Source organism: Hippopotamus amphibius, chromosome 3 (assembly GCF_030028045.1).
Source record: "Hippopotamus amphibius kiboko isolate mHipAmp2 chromosome 3, mHipAmp2.hap2, whole genome shotgun sequence".
NCBI lineage: Eukaryota > Metazoa > Chordata > Mammalia > Artiodactyla > Hippopotamidae > Hippopotamus > Hippopotamus amphibius.
In genome coordinates, this window is record NC_080188.1 from 135,041,276 (window position 1) to 135,061,087 (window position 19,812).

A 19,812-nucleotide genomic window follows, 5' to 3' on the forward strand; every position below is an offset into this window, starting at 1 on the left:
TGAATGGATAAAGAAGATGTGGTACTCAGCTGTAAAAAGCAATGAAACTGGGACATTTGTGGAGACATGGATGGACCTAGAGACTGTCATACAGAGTGAAGTGAGTCAGAAAGAGAAAACCAAATATCATATATTAACACATATATGTGATATATAGAAAAATGGTACAAATCAATCAGTTTGCAAGGCAGAAATAGTGACACAGATGTGGAGAACAAACATATGGACACCAAGTGGGGGAAGTGGGGAGGGTTGGTGGGGAATGAATTGGGAGATTGGGATACCAAATTGTACACTCTAAATACATGCAGTTCATTGTATGTTAACTGTATGTCAATAAAAGAAAAGGATCTAAACAAGAAATTCTCATGATGCCATTAGGTTACTAGGGAGGTTTCCAGGAACACCAGCCGGCCCTGAACACTTTCCCTTCATTTCCTAACAGAATGATACTTAAATACTAGGGCATAGAAGACAATGGCCAGCTGCCCTCTTGGCTATTCTACACCAGACTGGTACTTGGTGCACAGAGTAGGGCTGATAAGCCATCCTCCCTTCTGAAATCTTCTGGATTCTAAAGATGTCACCAATTCTAGAAGGTATTATCCATGGAGTATTTCCCTTATGAGAAAAAAAATGCTTCTGTATTAAATACACAAAGTAACTGAAAATACATCTTGATTTCAGAAATGTTAGAATGGAGAAAAAATGTACAGCTCAGAATGGAGAGACTTGAGTCATAGGAGGCATATATCCTGAGTTATTGGGTCCCTGTCACGCTGGAGGCAGTGGCAGTTGTGCTTAGCTCCTCCTGTTCTGCTCAGTCCTTCTTCTCCTCTTCCTCAGTGGCCACTACCAGGCTGCTGCTCTCCAAGCCTTTCCTTATAAGCCCTTCCCTTGTTGAAGTAGGACTTGGAATCTTAACACATATATATGGAATCTAGAAAAATAGTACCAATGAACCTAGTGGCAGGGCAGGAATAGAGATGCAGACGTAGAGAACGGACTTGACACTGCTGTTGGGGAGGGAAAGCTGGAACGTAGTGAGAGAGCAGCATTGACATATATACGCTACCAAATGTAAAATAGATGGCTAGTGGGAAGCTGCTACAGAGCACAGGGAGATCAGCTTGATGCTTTGTGAAGACATAAAGAGGTGGGATAGGGAGGGTGGGAGGGAGGCTCAAGAGGGAGGGGATATGGGGGTGTATGTATACATATAGTTGATTCACTTTGTTGTACAGCAGAAACTAACACAATACCATAAAGCAATTATACTCCACTAAAGATTTAAATAGAAGAGGGATATAAGGGGGGCTGGCACGTGCTTTGATATTTTCAAATGACTAAGAACTCATCATAATGATAGTGGTGCTCAATTATTGAGCTCTTGGGATCCAGATCCTGCTCCACGAGCTTCACGTGTATGATACTACAAGCCTGTGAGGGGGCACAGTCATTCTACCTACTTTAGTGATGGGGAAATCAAGGTATGGAAAGGTTAAATAACTCTCATGAATACAAATAAGGAGCAGAGCTGGGTATCCCCAGCTTTATCTGACTCAAATGTCTGAGCTTATCCATAAACTATGCCGTTACACTATAAAATCTCATCTTGATTTAAAGAGCAGTTTGAGTAAAATTAGGGGGAATGCTATGAAATAAGGTTGGTGGGGGTCTAGAAGAGCTATCTCTGCAGTAAATTACCTCCGTGATGTCACAGAAATGTAGACGAAGCAAAGGGTACAGTTTAGAGGCATTTGGCTTTTTTGAATTTCCTCATTCAAGGCCACTGAGCTGGCATCTGCTCCCCAGGTGTTGCCCTGGAGATGTGGCCAGTGGCCCTAATAGGCTAAGCCAGACCGGGCATCAGGGATCACGTGATTTCTGTGTCCTTTGATGAGGGTTCATCTACTGATAAGGCAAGCTGGAGGGAATCAGAAAACTCGGTCGGGAAAAGATCAAGGCCTGCATTAAGGAGGAAAGAAGTGTCAGTCACTCTGATAGGGAAATAGATTTTTGTGTTTCATTGCACCAGCACGCACATATGAACTCAAAGCCTGCCACGTTTCAAAGCAGCCTTCAATGCCCTGGTGTTCGCTTGGAGGGAGAGAGATCTGAAGCCTCTCAAAGGCTGCAGGTAGAGAGCAATTCATGCAGGACCCAGCCCACAGCCCGCTCCTGTCTCCTCTTCCCATCTCCCTCCCTCCTGCCAGCCTGCGTTTACTGGTGGTACTGAGTGTGCATGTGCGCACATTTAAATCCAAACTTAAAAGGAAGGGGAAAAAGAAAAAAAAAGTGACAGCTTTGGACCAAAGCAGCAAGTATTCATAATGAATGGAGGAGTCATCATGAAAGAGCCAGAGCACTTTAAGAAAAACAAACCTCCCTGAGGACGACAGCTCTGTGGATGCTGTTGAGGATGGCAGCTTAAAAGGCCCTTCATTTCAGAGCCAGCGAGAGGCGAGCGGCAAGGCAGGGATTTGATATACAACACAAGCTTTTTTCTCTTCTTTCCCGCTTTCCCTTCTTTTTCTTCCTCTGAACCCATCTTGGCTGAGCCATGGCAAAACTAAATTAGAAAAACCTGCAGAGCATTGAGAGTCCAAATGAAGCACACAGCCAATTTATCACAACAGAGCCCAGTTATCTAATAAGTCCTGCATGTAATAACTGTGCTAAGTGCCCACCTTTAACTTCGGCAGACACAGCAGCGGTCACTGGCGGCGATGGCAGAGTCCCTGACAAGGGGATGACGTCAGACTCAGCCTGGAGCTCTCAGCATCTGGCTTACATCATGGGGTCTTAAGGGTGCTGAGCAAAGGTGGGTAACGTCAAGGTCTCTGAAGGCAAGGCAAACCATTGCCAAACATTTAGAATGGGAGCAGATACCCGTTTATGGATAGTTTTGTAGGCTGAGCCATCCCATGAAAGCAGAGCTGGGGAAACTAGGATGAGAACAGGTTACTTTCTGCTTTGGAAAATGAGTGTTTTGTGGAAGAAAAGACTTCATCAACATACAATGTTTCCTAACCAGAGGTGGAGACGGTTCTTAGAGATTGTGTCTTATAAAAGACTATTTTTGTACTTGGGCAATTAGTAAAGGGAAAATATGTGATCTGATAAGGCCAAAGCGGGTGGAGAGGTAGAGCATGGAATTCTTAGTTTATCCCTAGGTAAACTTATGACAATAGGCTTGGGAGTCTAAAGGAGAGAATCAGGTTGTAGATCAATCTTTTGGTCTATAAGCACAGCTGAGACTATAAGGGTGTCTCTGCGGTCCTCTTCATAATTGGATGATCTTGGCAGAGCTCAGCAGGATGTAAAGATTCCCAGATCTTTAGATGGCAGTGTGTTTGACACATAAAGGGTAGTTTCTATAGAACAGTGGTTCTCAATTACAACAGCATAGTAGAATCACCTGGACAGCTTTAAAAAAATATTGATACATGTGTCCAATCCCAAATTTAGAATTTTTTTTAAGAAATTGGTATAATTAGTTTGGGGAAAGGTCCAGGGTCAAAATATTTAAAAACTCCAGAAATGATTCTAATATTTAGCTGAGCTTGAAAACCACCACAGCAGAGTGAAAAATAGATCAGAGTCCACAAAAGCAGGAATTAGTGGCAATCCCCCAATTTTTAAAAAATAAATTTATTTATTTATTTATTTATTTATTTATTTATTTATTTGCTGCATTGGGTCTTTGTTGCTGTGAGTGGGTTTTTTCTAGTTACAGCAAATGGGGGCTACTCTTCGTTGCAGTTCACAGGCTTCTCATTGTGGTGGCTTCTGTTGTTGTGGAGCACGGGCTCCAGGTGCGTGGACTCAGTAGTTGTGGTGCATGGGCTTAGTTGCTCCGCAGCATGTGGGATCTTCTTGGCCCAGGAATCAAACCCATGTCCTCTGCATTTGCAGGAGGATTCTTAACTACTGCACCACCAGTGAAATCCCCCCAAATTTTTGAAATTAACCTGAGAAGCAGGAATTAGGCTTAAAAACATTGCCATTTTGGTAGGTCAAAAATGATAGATTGTTGGCAATTTCATATTGTTCATACCAATAGATTAAGGTTGTGGGGGTCCTCAGTCTTATAAGATCCCCTAGAGTTGACACTTTCTTCCCAACTGACAACTACTCTTCTATATTTCTTTTTATCTAATATATGATTTATAATCTGCCTATATGCTAAATGGATTTGAGAAAGCTACAATAAAAACACACACGCATATACATGTGTATATAGGGTAGCTAAATTATATATTAGGACATAGTCAGAAAATATGTGGAAAAAGGAAATTGTTATTAAAATTAGTAATTAAGGAAAAGATTAATATAACTGAACAGAGTATAATTTTGAGCTACTGGAAATACAAGGAAAAGGTGAAATTTATTCTCACTGACTTTAAAGATAATGCATATTCATTTTCAGGGACAGCACCAAATTCTGGATAGATTCTATTGTGTAGATTCTAACAACAAGAGCCTTGAGTGCAAAGTAGATAAATGTTGTTTTTGTTGAGGATGCAGTGATGATTTCAAGGCTATTATATGGAGTCATGGTTCAGTGAAATAATTTTTATATCAAATAGCCTCCCAGAATTCAGTAGGGACTTGTACTCCAGTGAGAAACAGTGGAAACTAGAGTGCCCTGAGAAAAGGGTGCACCTTAAGCTGCGAAATCTCAAATCAACATGCGCTCCCCTTCCTGCCTGTATGAAACTGCATCACTGCTAATATTTCATCATGAGCAATTCTTGTGTCTCCAATTTTTTTTTTTAAGAGTGAGAATGGGTTTCTGATTGTTTTTTTTTTGCTTTGTTTATTATCAAGTGTGCACATCTGTGAAACTGATTAGTGAAGTTTGGACACCGTTTGGGTCATGGAAAACCTCACCCTACCACCCAACTTGATATAAATCCATTGAAGATCAGTTATTCATTCATCAAACTTCTTTCGAGAACAGATTATGTGCCCATCTCTGTGCTAATCACTGAAGTCTCAGCCCTTGCCGGGTGGAAATCAGTGTGGTCAGTAAACACAGCTAGAATGTGGACAAATATCTGGCAAGACACTATGCTAAGTGTAATGGAAGCGTGGAGAAGGCACAGACCAGGCAGGAAAGAAATAATCTCTCCATCAGCCTTCCTAGCCTCCATGGTACAGGAGCAAGGTTTGCAAAGAAGCGTGGAGTCTTCAGATGGACAATGGAGAAACGCACTGAGTTAGCAGACGCCTGGTGGCTTTGTGGAGTCACAGGCAGCTCACTGCCACAGGAGCTTAAAGCACCAGGGTGGGTAGAAAAGCGAAGAGGACAGAGACAGCCAAGGGCCAGGAAAATACAGAAAACATTGTGTTCTAGTACAATTTTGCATATAATCTTTATTCATTCCTCAAATATTTGAGTGCCAAGTATATGCCAAACCCGGGGTGGGGATGAGGATGGGAGGGAACAACTATAGCCCCATGCCTATTTTTATAAGTTTAAACATTTGCAATGCTGTTGTCATTTTGTTCCACTCTGAGCTAAGTGTAACCCAATTCCATTCTTCTGGGTGTTTCAAGCAGAGCCAACATGGATGAGGCAGCTCTCTGCTATCAGAAATCCACCCCACACCACCCCCAGTTCCTATAAAGAAAGGAGAGACAGCATTGATTATTTTTCATTTAAGTTCTCCTTCTGATTTTTTGTTTTGCTTTTGGAAGGCCCCCACACGATGTGGGCTAATTTGTGTGGTACGTTTGGGTCGGTTACACCCTTAAAAAAATCTATGTATTGTTGAACTAGGTAAGGCCATTGTTTGTCCCTCAGATTCAGGCAGAGTGATAAGAAAAAGCAAAGAGAGAAGGAGATAGATGGGTGTGATACTGCATTCACCCTGGAAAAACTGAAAACAGACATGAGGCAAGCCTTGGAACGGTAACCGCTGGTCCTACCACAGCTGGCCATTCCAATCCTCCCGAAGTGGCAGAGTTCCAGTATCACCTCATGGGGGCTCTGCCTGAAATCTGGTGTGAGGCTGGGATAGTGTGTATACTCCTTGCATCCTACAGGATCTGGTTCCTATTGTCTGCTGCCTGTGCTTCTCTCTCCGCAGCACCCCAAGTAGATGGCATTGTAATCATGGTCATAAGTATTATTAATGATAGCAGCTATGACTGTGAGCCAAGGCCGGGTCTCTGGCTTTGATGTCAGCAAGAGAAAAGGGAGGTTTTCATTTGTTTCAAATGGAAACAGATGCATATGGGCAGAGCTAGCAATAAGCAGAACAGTAGAGATGGTGGTTTTCACTTTGGGGGTTCCCTCATCCCCCACACGTTTCTCTATTAGGCAACCCTTCCATCAGTAATTCTCCCCATGTGATGAACAGGGAGGTGGCTCTCCTCCAGCATCTGCTCATCTCCTCTCACCATCCAGGCTCTTCCTGCTTTCTCCTGAGAGTGGTTTCATACACCAGAGAACCCGAAGGGAAGGTGTCCCCTCAGCTTGAAAGCCTGCCTTCTCAGAGAGTGTCACTGTCATTTCTAAGCTGGGGGTGATTTTAGAAGTGGAGAAAAATCTGCTCCCTCACCAATATCTCTACCTTATGCATGAAACTTCCAGCAAGGGAGTTGCCAATCAGTTTAGCTCAATCCTCTTCAATTCATAATGATACCGAGTGTTTGTTGCTAATGTGTAAAACACTGTTAGATGGACAACTCTCTGTCCAGTCAGGATTGTACTCATTTATTTTTTTACTTTTTATTTTTTGTACTCATTTATTTTTTAAAAAAGATTTATTATATATTTATTGGCTGCGTTGGGTCTTCATTGATGTGCGAGGGCTTATCTATGTGGTGGCTTCTCTTGTTGCAGAGCATGGGCTCTAGGCACGCAGGCTTTATTAGTTGCAGCACGTGGGCTCAGTAGTTGTGGCACCCAGGCTTAGTTGCTCTGCAGCATTTGGGATCTTCCTGGACCAGGGATCGAACCTGCATCCTCTGCACTGGCAGGCGGATTCTTAACCACTGCGCAATCAGGGAAGTCCCTGTACTCATTTTAAATCCTCCATTTAGTTTACTTTTTGCCCTGCTTGGATCTTGAAAAATGTAGTCTACCTGAAGGATTTGAGATACACTAAACATAGCCATTGCTTTTAAGAAAACTGTCAAGGTGGAGGAATTATAAATGAGGTGGTCTGTGCTCTTTGAGGGACAGGGGTATAAATAAAGATGTCGCCACCCACCCCAGGCTCACTTGGCTCCTCTTTGTCACGTCTCCCTGTTCCAGTTGGGCTTATTCTCAGGCTGGCTCCACTCTCCACCTCCACTGCTCTCTTTCACTTTTCTCAAGGCTGCTTCTTGCAATTCCTTGGTGCCTGGGTCTCTCCTCCTTCCCATGCTTCCCCCATTCCAGCTCCGCCCCACAGAGAGTCTCAATTTCTCCTTCCTCCCTATGCTTGTACCCCTTTGGCTTCTTAGGTTCTGGAATCTGTTCTTAGGTTGGAATGTAGATTGACAGATGGGAGCAGCTTAACATAAGGCATCAACCCTGCCCCACCTCTCCTGCCCTCATCTCTCCTCCCTGATTCCTTTTGGGAAGGTCAAACTTTCCTCAAAGGAGAGAACCATGTCCTTCCGTGTTCGGTCTCTCTCTAATGTGGTTCTAATTACAATGGCTATTTTTATTTTCTTAGGTCTGATTTCTGAGTCCCTCAACTAAACTACATCCGCATGGCTTCTCTAGAGGCCCCACTTCTGGGCTCTGGTGTAAGGGTTCCTGAATTGAATCCTTTGTGACTGTAGGCAAAGTATATTTTTTGCTTTGTGCTTTTATTTCTTCTTCTTTAAGAAGTGTCCACTGTACAGTGTCCTCACGAGGGTTCAGTGAGACAACACATGTAAAGCACTTTAACAACGCTGGACATGAACAAGCGTATATGCCTATTATTACTGCTGTTATTATTTATACCGATTATTATTGCTATTGTTAATTACCTAGAGAGGGAGGCATGGCTAGGCCAGGAGGCACCCTGGGACCCTGCGTGTCTCCTCGCTTAATCCTTTGTGTCTGCAACTAAGAGCATAAACCCTGAGGTGGTAAATGCAGTGTTGGGCACCTGCAGTTCTAGACTTTTTTTCTGGAGGTTTGTGGCAGAACCAGAGCTTGTTGGGAAGGGATTGGAAGTCTACTGTTGCTTTCCTATTTATCATTTCTATGTAAATTCTTGTAGGATGAAAAACACTTGGTAATTATACTTGGTTGGTTTAAGAGAACCATTTTCCTCATAAAAAAATAATACCTTGACCTTGAAAAAAGAAGTTATTTGGCATTTACTTTCAGAAATGGCAGGCAGTTTTATCAGTGGAGGTGGTAATAGATTAAAGTATTAAAAGTCCAGGCAGACAGAGGGATAGAGGATCCAAATACTGTTTAAAATATTATTTAAACTTGATGTTGTATTTATACGTTTAATTCATTTCTATTAGCTACCAAGATATTTAACATAAAATAATTAGAATCTCAAGAGGGAAATCAAAATGGCCACAGTTTTAATTACACCATCTCATAGGGAATTAGGCTGCATAATGAGAGGCAGCCTGGTGTAGGGATGAGAGTCAGGGGGCTGGAGGTACTGCCACCAACTTGTGGATGCTTGGGCAAGTCACCTTATCTCGAGTCCAACACTAAGGACTTCATTTGGTAGTTGACACCCCCATCACACATTTTTTTTTAACACAATAGAAATCTTTTTTAAATTTTTTTTCTCTAAAGGAAATCTTGGATAGAATCATAATATAGAAAAGAAAGTAAAATTAGCTTCTCCTACTCCCTCTCCCCTGTACCAGCCAAGCCTCTCACTGGTTCCCCCCACCCCACCCCCACTAAAGCCCAGAGGTACTGTAGAACAGGAACTCTGCACAACAGGCTGTGAAAACTTGCTTCGGGGATCTTGATATTTCCTTCCAGCTATAAAATTCTACGATTCTGATTCTAATATGTCCCTATCCTACATTTCACAATCCGCTGCCCCTTTTGTATTTTATTCAAGGATATTTAAAAAAAAAATCCATGGAGCTGGATTTAGTAAGCAGAAGAAAAGAATGTAAGAAAGGATTTCTTGCACCTGAATTGAGAGCCTCACACATCTCTATCCCGCCCCTCTCCTCTCCTTTCTACTCTTTGTGTCCAAGGCTCTAGCTGGGCTTTGTGACTCCAGACTTCTCTGGGGATACCATGTATTGTGATGAGTTTGACTAGGAAAAATTGATAAAACTATCCTTCCTTTACTGTCCTACTCAGTCTCTGCTTCCCAGCTCCAGGTTTCCAGTCCTTGGTGAACAGCCTGGCAGGCCTTGGGCAACTCATATCCTGCTTCCTATGGGCACTTGGCCAAGGTTACAGGGCCAGGGGAACGTGAAATTTCTTTCCTACTTTCTTGAATGCTGGGCCTGGCCAAGACCTGATGTTGGCATTATATGCTGAAGAATAATCAATTAACGAGATTGTGAATAAATGAGATATTATATGAAAAGAATTTAGCATGCTGCTTTGCCTCAATAATGCTCCCTTTCCCTCCTCTTCCAAATTTCTCTTTACTTTGGGCCTTCCTGAGGGAACTATAATCACAGATAAGGCCTACAGGATGTCAGTCAAGTTGCTGGGTGGCTCTAGTCCGTTTTAAGACTATGTTTAGCTACTGGCTATGGTGTCTATCGTGTTATAACCTTTGTAAATCCTTTTTAAAGATTTTTTTGATGCAGACCATTTTTAAAGTCTTTATTGAATTTGTTACAATATTGCTTCTGTTTTATGTTTTGGTTTTTTGGCCACCAGGCATGTGGGATCTTAGTTTCCTGACCAGGGACTGAACACACCCCCCCTGCATTGGAAGGTGAGGTCTTAACCACTGGACCACCAGGGAAGTCCCTGTAAATCCTTTTTAAAAGCAAGGTAAAATGTACCCATCACAGGCATCCTCAAACAAGATTTGCCAAATGGTTAAAATATACTTAGTTTTCTTTCTTAATTGTCACTCCCTCCACAGTTAGCAGCAAATCTGCTCTTTCTTTAAAACCATCTTTTACGGTGATAATTCCTACTTTAGTTCATATAGAGGAGGGAGCATTCGTAGCATCAAATAATAGAATTGTTTCAAAATTGTATCCCATTATAAACTCTTATTTCAATTGCCTTTAACAATCTGCAAAGTTGAGCCTTGGGACTGCTTAACTACTGTGCTCAATGGCCCAAATGTGGATTTGGCAGAGGAGGAGGTGGGGCATTGGGATGCACACATGAAAATATCCTCGTGGCTACACCCAGCTGCATTTAAATACTAAGAATGTTGATAGAAAACAATGTCTAGGTTTTAAAATACCTAATCTTATAATGGAACTAGCTCACTAGTTCACATCGTACTGACCTGTCCAGTGCTATTCGATGACGAGGAAAAGGTAATTATTTCTCTGAGAGGTTCTGCCCCATGGCAGGAAGCGAGATGTGGCAAGTGGAGAGTGGACTGGATTTCAGCTCCCACATGCTGTATTGCAGAGTCTTGTGCGGGGTACAACCCAACCATATAGGCTGGCTTTTGGGCAAGGCTGGTCTGATCACGAATCTGCAACAGTTCCAAAGGAAGCGAGGACGTAACAACAGACTGAATCCTTAATGGTTTAATGGTTTCATTTTTCCTATTAGGTCCAAGGCTACAGCTCTCCCCCTCTCCCTCTCCTGACCAGGACATTTTGGGTAATTTTTCCAGTTTTGCTGTCTCTTGACCTTGACCTTAACACTTTTTTTGTTGGTTTCCCCCGAGTTCTGTCCTCTGGGACATCTTCCTCTTGTCTATTTCACTGGTATTAAAAACATCTCTGGATTTTTGTGTATTTGTTTTCATTTCTATTTTACAAGTAATTTGTAGCAATCACAGAAAAATCAAAAAATGCATATTGTAGACATAAAGAGGATAAAAATCACCTCTAATCTTAATTATAGGAGATAATCTATCACTGTCAATATTTTGGCATGTACTCTTCTCGACTTTCTTATATTCAAATCTGTGTATAGGAATCATCTTTAAAATATTTCCCAACAGAAATACCTGTCTTTTTAAATTCAGTTTCACCTCAGAAGGTTTCTCTCAGATAAAAAGGAAACCCAGAATAGTTTTCAACATGAAACATTATAAAAGAACAAATTATCTATTCTTCTCCATATTTCAGCAAATTTTACTGTAATTTCAAACCTGTGGATACACCATAATGAATCTGAAGTATGGTCCCTGCTCTAAAAGAAATGGCACAGTGATCCCTCCAACTTCATGAACCAAGGTCTGTTATCTCCAAGCTGGACGGGATCCCTGGGGCTAGGGTGCAAATAGGGAAGCATAACTCACTCATGCAAATAAAAATAGGATCCTTGTTAATCTTCCTCCAGGTGTGCTTTGGTTACCAGTGCACTCATTGACTTTTATTTCACATTGGCTGGGTCAATACTCAGCTTTTGCCTGCATCATATTAATCGTGTCTTATGATTAGAATCCTAGATTATTGATTTCAACAGCTGCTTCAGTGAAAATTTGGGAAGCACTTTTTTGAAGTCTGAATAATAAGAAAGCAGGACATTGCATCACTGAAGTGACTTCATATCTACAAGTTTGTCTTAATAATTGCATATGTGCAGTCTGCTCTCATTACTTGTAGCTCTTCAAAAGGTCATACCAGGAAATCTGTTGGATTACTGTTGTATCTTTGGATAGTAACCTCAGAATCCTTTATATGAGGGATTTTATCTTAACAACTACAATGTGGTTTTCTTGTTTAAATTTTAAGATAAATAAATAAATTGTGAGAAAATGCAAAAAGATAAAAATGCCAATTGCTTCAGAGAACATGCATTTTTCATTGTGCAATAATCCTTATTGAAACCTGCTGCTGAATAAAAAATAAGCATTTCTGTACACACACACGCACATTTACAATATGGTTTCCTAAAAATTAATGACAGAAAGAGAGAGAGAGAAGGACAGAGATATAAAGGAGATATAGGAAAAAGTATGCCATGGTGATAATTTAAGGTTACAATTTTTTTTTTTTTTTTTTGCAAATCAGTTTCTTAGGACACATAATTACATTAGACAAATATATTTTGTCAACTATCTTTACAGTTCCTAGAGAAGACAATGTGTGTGTGTGTGTGTGTGTAAGAAATAGGAGAATATTGGTCTTCTCAACCCAATTAAAATTTAACACTTGTCTCTTTTTAGCTGACATCCTCATTTTGGGGGAAGGAGTGAGGAAATACAATGCAAAGATGCTCTTTAGAAAAGAAATATATTTCTTTCCTTCTCTTGGATTTGGCACAACTGATAAGGCTCACAAAAGCATTTGGGATACACTTTTAGTCTATAGTATTCTGAAATTCCCATGAAAAACTCCTTACCAGTTTATTTATATTTATTTTTTGCTAAGGATATATTCTTGATGCTGGCAAATTGGTCTGCTTCTTGAGATTCATGTTGGTGCTTCTCTGATGGTCTCTATTACCCACTTTAAATACACAATAGTGAGATGGTTTGAACACACCATGTTAATCCAGCATCCGAGACCTCTGTGTGGCTGTTTGTTAAAAGAAAATTATACCTGTTAGGAACTGGAAAGAGGCACACAGTTGCTGTTAACTGCTTTACCAAATTGATTCTGACTCACTCGTTTCAAAATGAAAATTGAAATGCTTTTACCTTTTTTTTTTTTTTTTTTGTGGGAATTTGCTTTACTTAGCACTTAAGTGGGTATCATTTCTTGTGATTACAGAAAAATGCATCATAACTTTTGATTATGCTGCTATTAGGATGCATGGTAGCAATTGCTAGCACTCGTAAAGTACTGCTGGTAACTCATTTTTATTTGAATGTGAGTGGAGGAGGAGGGCGTGGATGAAATCACTCGAAGCTTGACTTATGTAACAATCTCAGTCACTTGGGAACAGAAGGAACTAGAAAGGAAGAGGTTTTGTTAATGGATATTCTCTCCACTTCAACCGCTATCCCAAATGCCACTCAATTATACAAAAAACTCCCAAATTAAACATCAGCCATTCCTACACTTACTCGTGTCTTTAATAAATATATGCAAAGGTCTACTATGTACAGGATGCTGACTAGCTATGGTGGGGTCAAAATGAAGGGATATCATTTGATGGGATATAAATTCTGAGGGAGCTTATACAGCAGGGTAAAAGATATCTACATAATAATTTATACACATAAATTATAAAAATAATAATTTATATGGCATACATTAAAAGTAAATTGGATTAAAGGTGGAAAAGATGACAGAAGCCTGGATTCCCGGAGAATTCCTTTTGTCCTCCCATTAGGCTGCAAATGTCACGATAGCAGGGATCATGTCTATCTTGTTTCCTGCATTATCTAGATTACACAGCCTAGGATGTAGTAAGCACTTAATAAAGAGCCCTTCAATAATGAATAGCACACAACAGTGTGCTTGTAAGGGTTAATTGTGTGCGTGTCTTCTCAACTCTATGTTCAGTGGTATCATGTTGGTAGCTTGAAGCTGGTCATGGTGGGAGTATTTACACTATAGAAACTGGCAAACATGACAAGGAAAGATTTCTTTCCTAACAGCTGATTGTTAAACATTGACTAGGACACCATGGCCACAAAGCCTCTCTTTACTTTATGCACATTTTGAGATGATAGATAGATAGATATAGCAAGATATAGATTTTATATAGATATAGATTTTATATCTTGCTATATCTATCTATCTATGTATCTATCTATCTATGTATCTATCTATCATCTATCTATATCTATCTATCATCTATCGATATCTAGGTATAGCAAAATATTGACAGTGATAGGTTATTGGAAATATCTCAATTCCAATGTAACCATCTTGTGAACCGGCCGGCCTTCAGAAAGGCTCCTTTTACCTAGGCTCAAGGCAAACTGAAACAACTTTTCTTTTGCCCTAGACCTGCAATGATTACCTCATCAATGAGGAAAAGCATGTCCATAAAATTGTCCTCTAAGGAAGAGTAAGCTGGAGAGTACTTCTCTATTCTGTGCTTGAATATCCTGTGTGTCTCATGTCTTTCCAAGCAACAGCCTCTGTCTGCTTCCCAATGTGAGAGAATAAAACCTGAATGAACATAGCCCTCGGTGGGGTGAATGTTGAAACATGTTAACACAGGGAGTTCCTTGACTTCAGCATTGTAACTCAGTAAAAAGTCCTGCCCTAGATCCTGATACGACCATTACATGGGGAGAAGTTGCTAAAGGTGGAAAAAGGAAAGAGAGAAAGCAGGCAGAGTGAACAGAGAGTAGGGAGTGAGTGGCGGCACAGAGGTGGAAAGGCCTGGGATGTATCCAGTGAGAAGCCCAACCTGCAGGAGTAGACAGTGAAGGGCCTTGAGGGCAAGGCCTGGCAGTCTGGCCTTTATCTGGCAACAGGGAGCCCATGAAAGGCTTCTGATTCCTTTGGTAAGGTAACCCTTGGTGGTGGTGTGTGGGATGGCTTGGGCTGAGTACAGAGAGGCTAGAGGTGAAGTGGCAATTGTCCTGTCCAGGCCAAATCTACCAGGGGTCTGAGTTAGGATGATAGCAATGGAGTTGGAAAGGCATACATTTATTTTAGCATTAAAAGCTCAGGTAGAAATATGTATTGAATGTGGGAGGTGAGGGAGAGATGAAGGTGACACCAGGTTTTTAAAACTGGTTGACTAGGAAAACAATTACTCAATTAATAACAACAAACACACAAACAAAAAATTAAAAAAACAACCCCCCCCCCAAAAAAAACAATAAAAACTCCTGAGACAAACTTCATGGCAGATGCTACATTCAGCATCTATTTCAATCCCTTTTCTTCTTTCCTTTTTCATTATAGACAGAAAACTAGAACTGCACCTCCTCCGATTCCTGTGCTATGTGAGAGTGGTCATGTGAAGATGTGGCCATGTGACAGGGCACTGACCAATGAAATGTAAGTGGAAGTCTGTTCCAGAGAGAGGTGCCACCATTTCCAGCATCTGGCCTTTCTTCTTCTGCCTGAAAAGCAGATATGATAGTTAGAACTATAGTTAGCATCCCTGGAACATAAAGAAAAACCCAAGAGTATTTGAGAGATCACAGCCCTGGTATCCTTGATTCACTAAATTAAAGCCAGCACTTCCTACCTATGGATTTCTTGTTCCTGAAAAAGAAAAAAAAAAGAAAAGAAAAGAAAAAACAATAACAACAACAAAAAACTTTACCACAATACTTTGTGTGGTAAGCTTAGTTAAGTTTCTGGTTATTCATAATAATTGAACTCAGTGCTGTCTAATTAATACAATTGGTACCAATGTTGAATTTAGATTTAGACATGTTAAATTTGAGAGTAACCACAGGATACCCAGGTAAAACGTTTCAGCAGAGGTTTGAAAATTATAAGCTAGCTTCACATTAAAATTATCTGGAGAATTAAAAAGAAAAAAAATCTGGATCCACTCAGGCTAATTGAATCAGAAACTGAGAGGTAGGTCACTTAACCTCTCATTGTGGGGATGACATGGCAGCAGAGCAAGAAGTCAAGAGTCTTAGCCTGTTTGCCTCTACTTCCACATAGAATTAGGAGGTAAAATCATAAGCAGAAGTACTGCTCTGGGAAACTTGAGGACTGTTTGAAATAGTTCTTGTTGTAAAAGTTTTTTGTTTGTTTGTTTGTTTTAATTGAAGTATAGTTGGTTCACAATGTTGTGTTAGTTTCAGGTGTACAGCAAAGTAATTCAGATATATATATACACACACATATGTATATTATCTATTCATATTCTTTTCCATTATGGTTTATTACAGGATATTGAATATAGTTCCCCATGCTATACAGTAGGACATTGTTGTTTATCTATTTTATATATAGTAGTTTGTATCTGCTAATCCCAAATTCCTAATTTATCCCTCCCTCCCTTTCTGTTTTGATAACCAGAAGTTTGTTTTCTATGTCTATTTCTGTTTTGTAAATAAGTTCATTTGTATCATTTTCTAGATTCTACATATGCATGATATCATATAATATTTGTCTTTCTCTGTCTGACTTACTTCACTTAGGATGATAATCTCTAGGTCCATCCATCAACTAGTTCTAGAAGGGAGAGACTGCTATCCAGTGACACATGGAAAATTTTCCAGGAACCATGGGGTGTTTGTGAAGATGAAGTCAGAAACAAAGAATCTGTTGAACCAATTCAAGTGACTTTGGAATTTTCCCCAGTAGAGCTTGAAGGTCTAGGTGTAAAATCAGAGAAGGCAAATGGCTGGATTGATTTCAGCACTGGCCAACTGAGTATAGAGGAAAGACAAAAGGCAAGCTGGTTGAGGATGTTAACAAGTGAGAGGCTGATGATGTGAACCATGTTTTATGGGCCAGATAAGTAAGGAAATAAAACCAAAAGGAGGCAAATACATGTGGGAGAAAATCGGGATCAGGAAAACAATTCCCTGGATGAAATTTGAACAACAGATATTATACACATTGGGAAATGGGAGAATTAGAAGGTTAAGAGGTTTTGATTGATTCAAGTGTGGTGTGCTGGCATTCTTTAAATTCAGGGTTACAAAGTAGAGCAGTTCCCTGTGACATTGAGGTCCAGGGTGTGGCCATTTGTCTGAATGATTCCAAAGGAGTCAACAATGACTGGAATTAAAGAAAGAGGGAACTGAGACAAAGTTGATGGGTCATTCTCTTCATTCAGGAAAACTGAAGTCACCCAGGATGATTACAAAATCTCAATCAGAGCAGTGGACTCAACCAAGTACTGAAGCTTTCCATCAGTATGAGGGGCTAAGTAGGAAGTGGACAGGTGATAACAAGGTGAAGAGTAAAAGGACCAACCAGGTGTCTTAAGGCGTTACAGGGAAGATAGTTACACAAGAGTAGGGAGAAAATGTGTGGAAAAGAAGGACACCTTGTAACTCTGACATAGAAGGGAAGAAGAACGTGAAAATGAGAAAATACAGAGGGATTTGAAAGCAGAAGGAGCTCAGTTAGACTTATTGTGAAAGGTTTTAGAGATGGAAGGACACTAGAGATGAAAGGACACCAGGAATCATGTAATCCAAACGTCTTGTTTTAAATGGTGAAACAGAGACTCAGAGGGGTCAGTAGTTCTCAAAATCACATTACTTGTTAGCAGAATCTGGGTATATTCATTCACTGGTTATTAGTTATTAATTCATCAAATATTTATTGAGCAACTAGGGTCAAGATCTAGGGTTACCAAAAAAGAATAGACCTCAGAACATGTCCTCAGGGAACACATAGCATTGTGGGACAAGTGTACGAAGTCCCCAAATAATTACAATACAGTGTTATAAAGGGCAGAAGAGGGTCTTATAAAGGTTGATGTGGAAGTACAGGGATGAGCCTCTTGCCTGGGCAAGGGAGTAGGACTGCATGATTGTGATATGGGTGTTGGTGGCATTGGAACAACATAGATAGAACATTGTACGCGATTGAGCAAATTAGACAAAGATGTTTTTACTTTCAGGCCAATGCAACACCCAGTCAAGGCACAGAGCTTGTCACATTGACCCTGACCTGGATTACCTCCAGCTCCCACTCTCCTCATTTCAACCTTCACAATTGTGAGTGGCAGTCATGAGTAAGAGATAGGGAGAATGCTGGTATTAGGGGAGATGTCCTAAAGGAGATGGGGAACATTTGAACCAATCTCTGCCTGGAGAGTCCAAAGCTCCATCTGACTTCTGATAGTTAAAGGAGCTAAGCATCCTCCTTTCTAAAGGAGGAGGCTGAGCCATCTACTTGGAGTAAGGAAATTAGTCGGTAGAGGAGAACTGGAAACTGACAATTGTGGAAAACACCAAGAAACAGGCATTATGGATTTTTAAAATAAGAAAACCAAGGATGGAATGCACTGTTATTAAGTTTACATAAGAAACTTTTTTTTTTCTCCCCCGCACCATGAATCTTGTGGGATCTTAGTTTCTAGACCAGGGATTGATTGAAGCCGGGCCCTTGGCAGTGAAAGCACTGAGTCCTAACCACTGGACTGCCAGGGCATTCCCCAGAAGCAATTTTTAGTCTTTCAGTTCATCCATCCTGTGGTCAAGTCAATGTAGCTCCTCCAAGCCTGAAAGGGAGGGCATTAGGGTGATGATTTGGAGCCCTTAAGATTGTAAATGGTAAAGTGCTTTAGACAGAAAGAACTTTTCCTGGTTGTGCAGGTATGGCTACAGAGTAGTTTTTTCTTAAAGAAATAGAGATAAAATGTAACAAGAGACACGAGAAAAAAAAAAGTGTTACCTAGTCGAAGTGAAACTGCATTAGGGGCAAGTTATCAGTGAGAATAGGTTAGGTAATGTGGTAACAAGCTACAAATCTCAGTGGCCACAAATAATAAAGCTTTATTTCTCTTGTTGCTACACTGGCAGCATAGGGATTCTGTTTCACATCATCTCCAGTCAGAGAAGCAGATTGAAGAAGCTCCTGTCATCTAGAGAATTACTGGATACTGAAGGAAACAGAGAGAGACCATGGGCAGGCTTTGCACTGGGAGTAAAATGACTCAGTCCCGAAGCAACACATGTCTCTTCTGTTCAGTTTTATTGGTCAAAACAAGTCATGTGGCCACGCTCAACTTCCTAGTAGATGGGAAGTACAAGCCTATATGTGCTGAAAGGGAGCAGAATTGGAACATTTAGTGAAAAGGATGTAGATTACCAGGCACATTTCTTACAGCATCTCTAAGAGCCCACTAGTTTCCTGTTTTTGCCTTCATCAACCTACTCTACATACTTCTACCAAAGTAACATTCCTAAGTGAAAAGTTTCTACCTAAAACTTCCACAACTTTTCTTTACCTGCTGAATCAGGTCCCAAATCTTTAGCCCCACATTTCAGGACCATTGCCATCTATTCCAAGTCTATTTTTTCCAGAGTAATCTGGGATGTCTTCTTTCACTCTCCATACACTACTCACCTACCCCTAAGCCCATCTTTGCCATTTAGGTTTTCATTCATTTCTTTCAAATGTTAGCTTAAATGCCACAAGAACCACAAAACAAAGTATTTTGCAGTTCTTCCAGTTGGCATCTTGTCGGTGTTTTGTCAGCATTTTCCAATATATGTTGCTTATATCTCTGCTTTCATAATAGAAGTTTACATCCATGCCTCTTCCCCATTAGATAATAAGTTCCTTGAGGACAGAAACAGTATCTTGTTCATTATTATGTGATTCTCTTCCTGCCTTTGTCAAAGGGTCAAGCACAGTGCTTAATGTATGCCAGGTATTCATCTTACATTGCCCTCCTTGATGTGATCTGCTTGAGCCTTAATCTACCCTCTCCTTCTTTATCCTTTGTTTGTAGTCACCAAGGATTTTCATGGTTAAAGTTTCCCAGTTTGTGCTCACTATTAATATCCTGGGTCAGATGTTAGATATTCAGAGCTGAATTGTTTTCAACTGCTGTGAAAAAAAAATGGTGCTCTAAAAATGGATAGGGAATGTAATTGGTTTGTAAATCTTTTAAGGAGGATGGAGAAAGAGAAGATTGTATACATACTCTTTTTAAAGAAAACCCAAATGATAGCTACAAACAGACTACTTTTTTTAAAGTATTTTTAAAATTAATTAATTAATTATATTAATTTATTGGCTGTATTGGGTTGCTACACGTGAGCTTTCTCTAGTTGCTGAGAGTGGGGGCTACTCTTCATTGTGGTGCGCGGGCTCCTCATTGTAGTGGCTCTTCATTGCAGAGCATGGACTCTAGGCGCATGGGCTTCAATAGTTGCAGCACAGGGG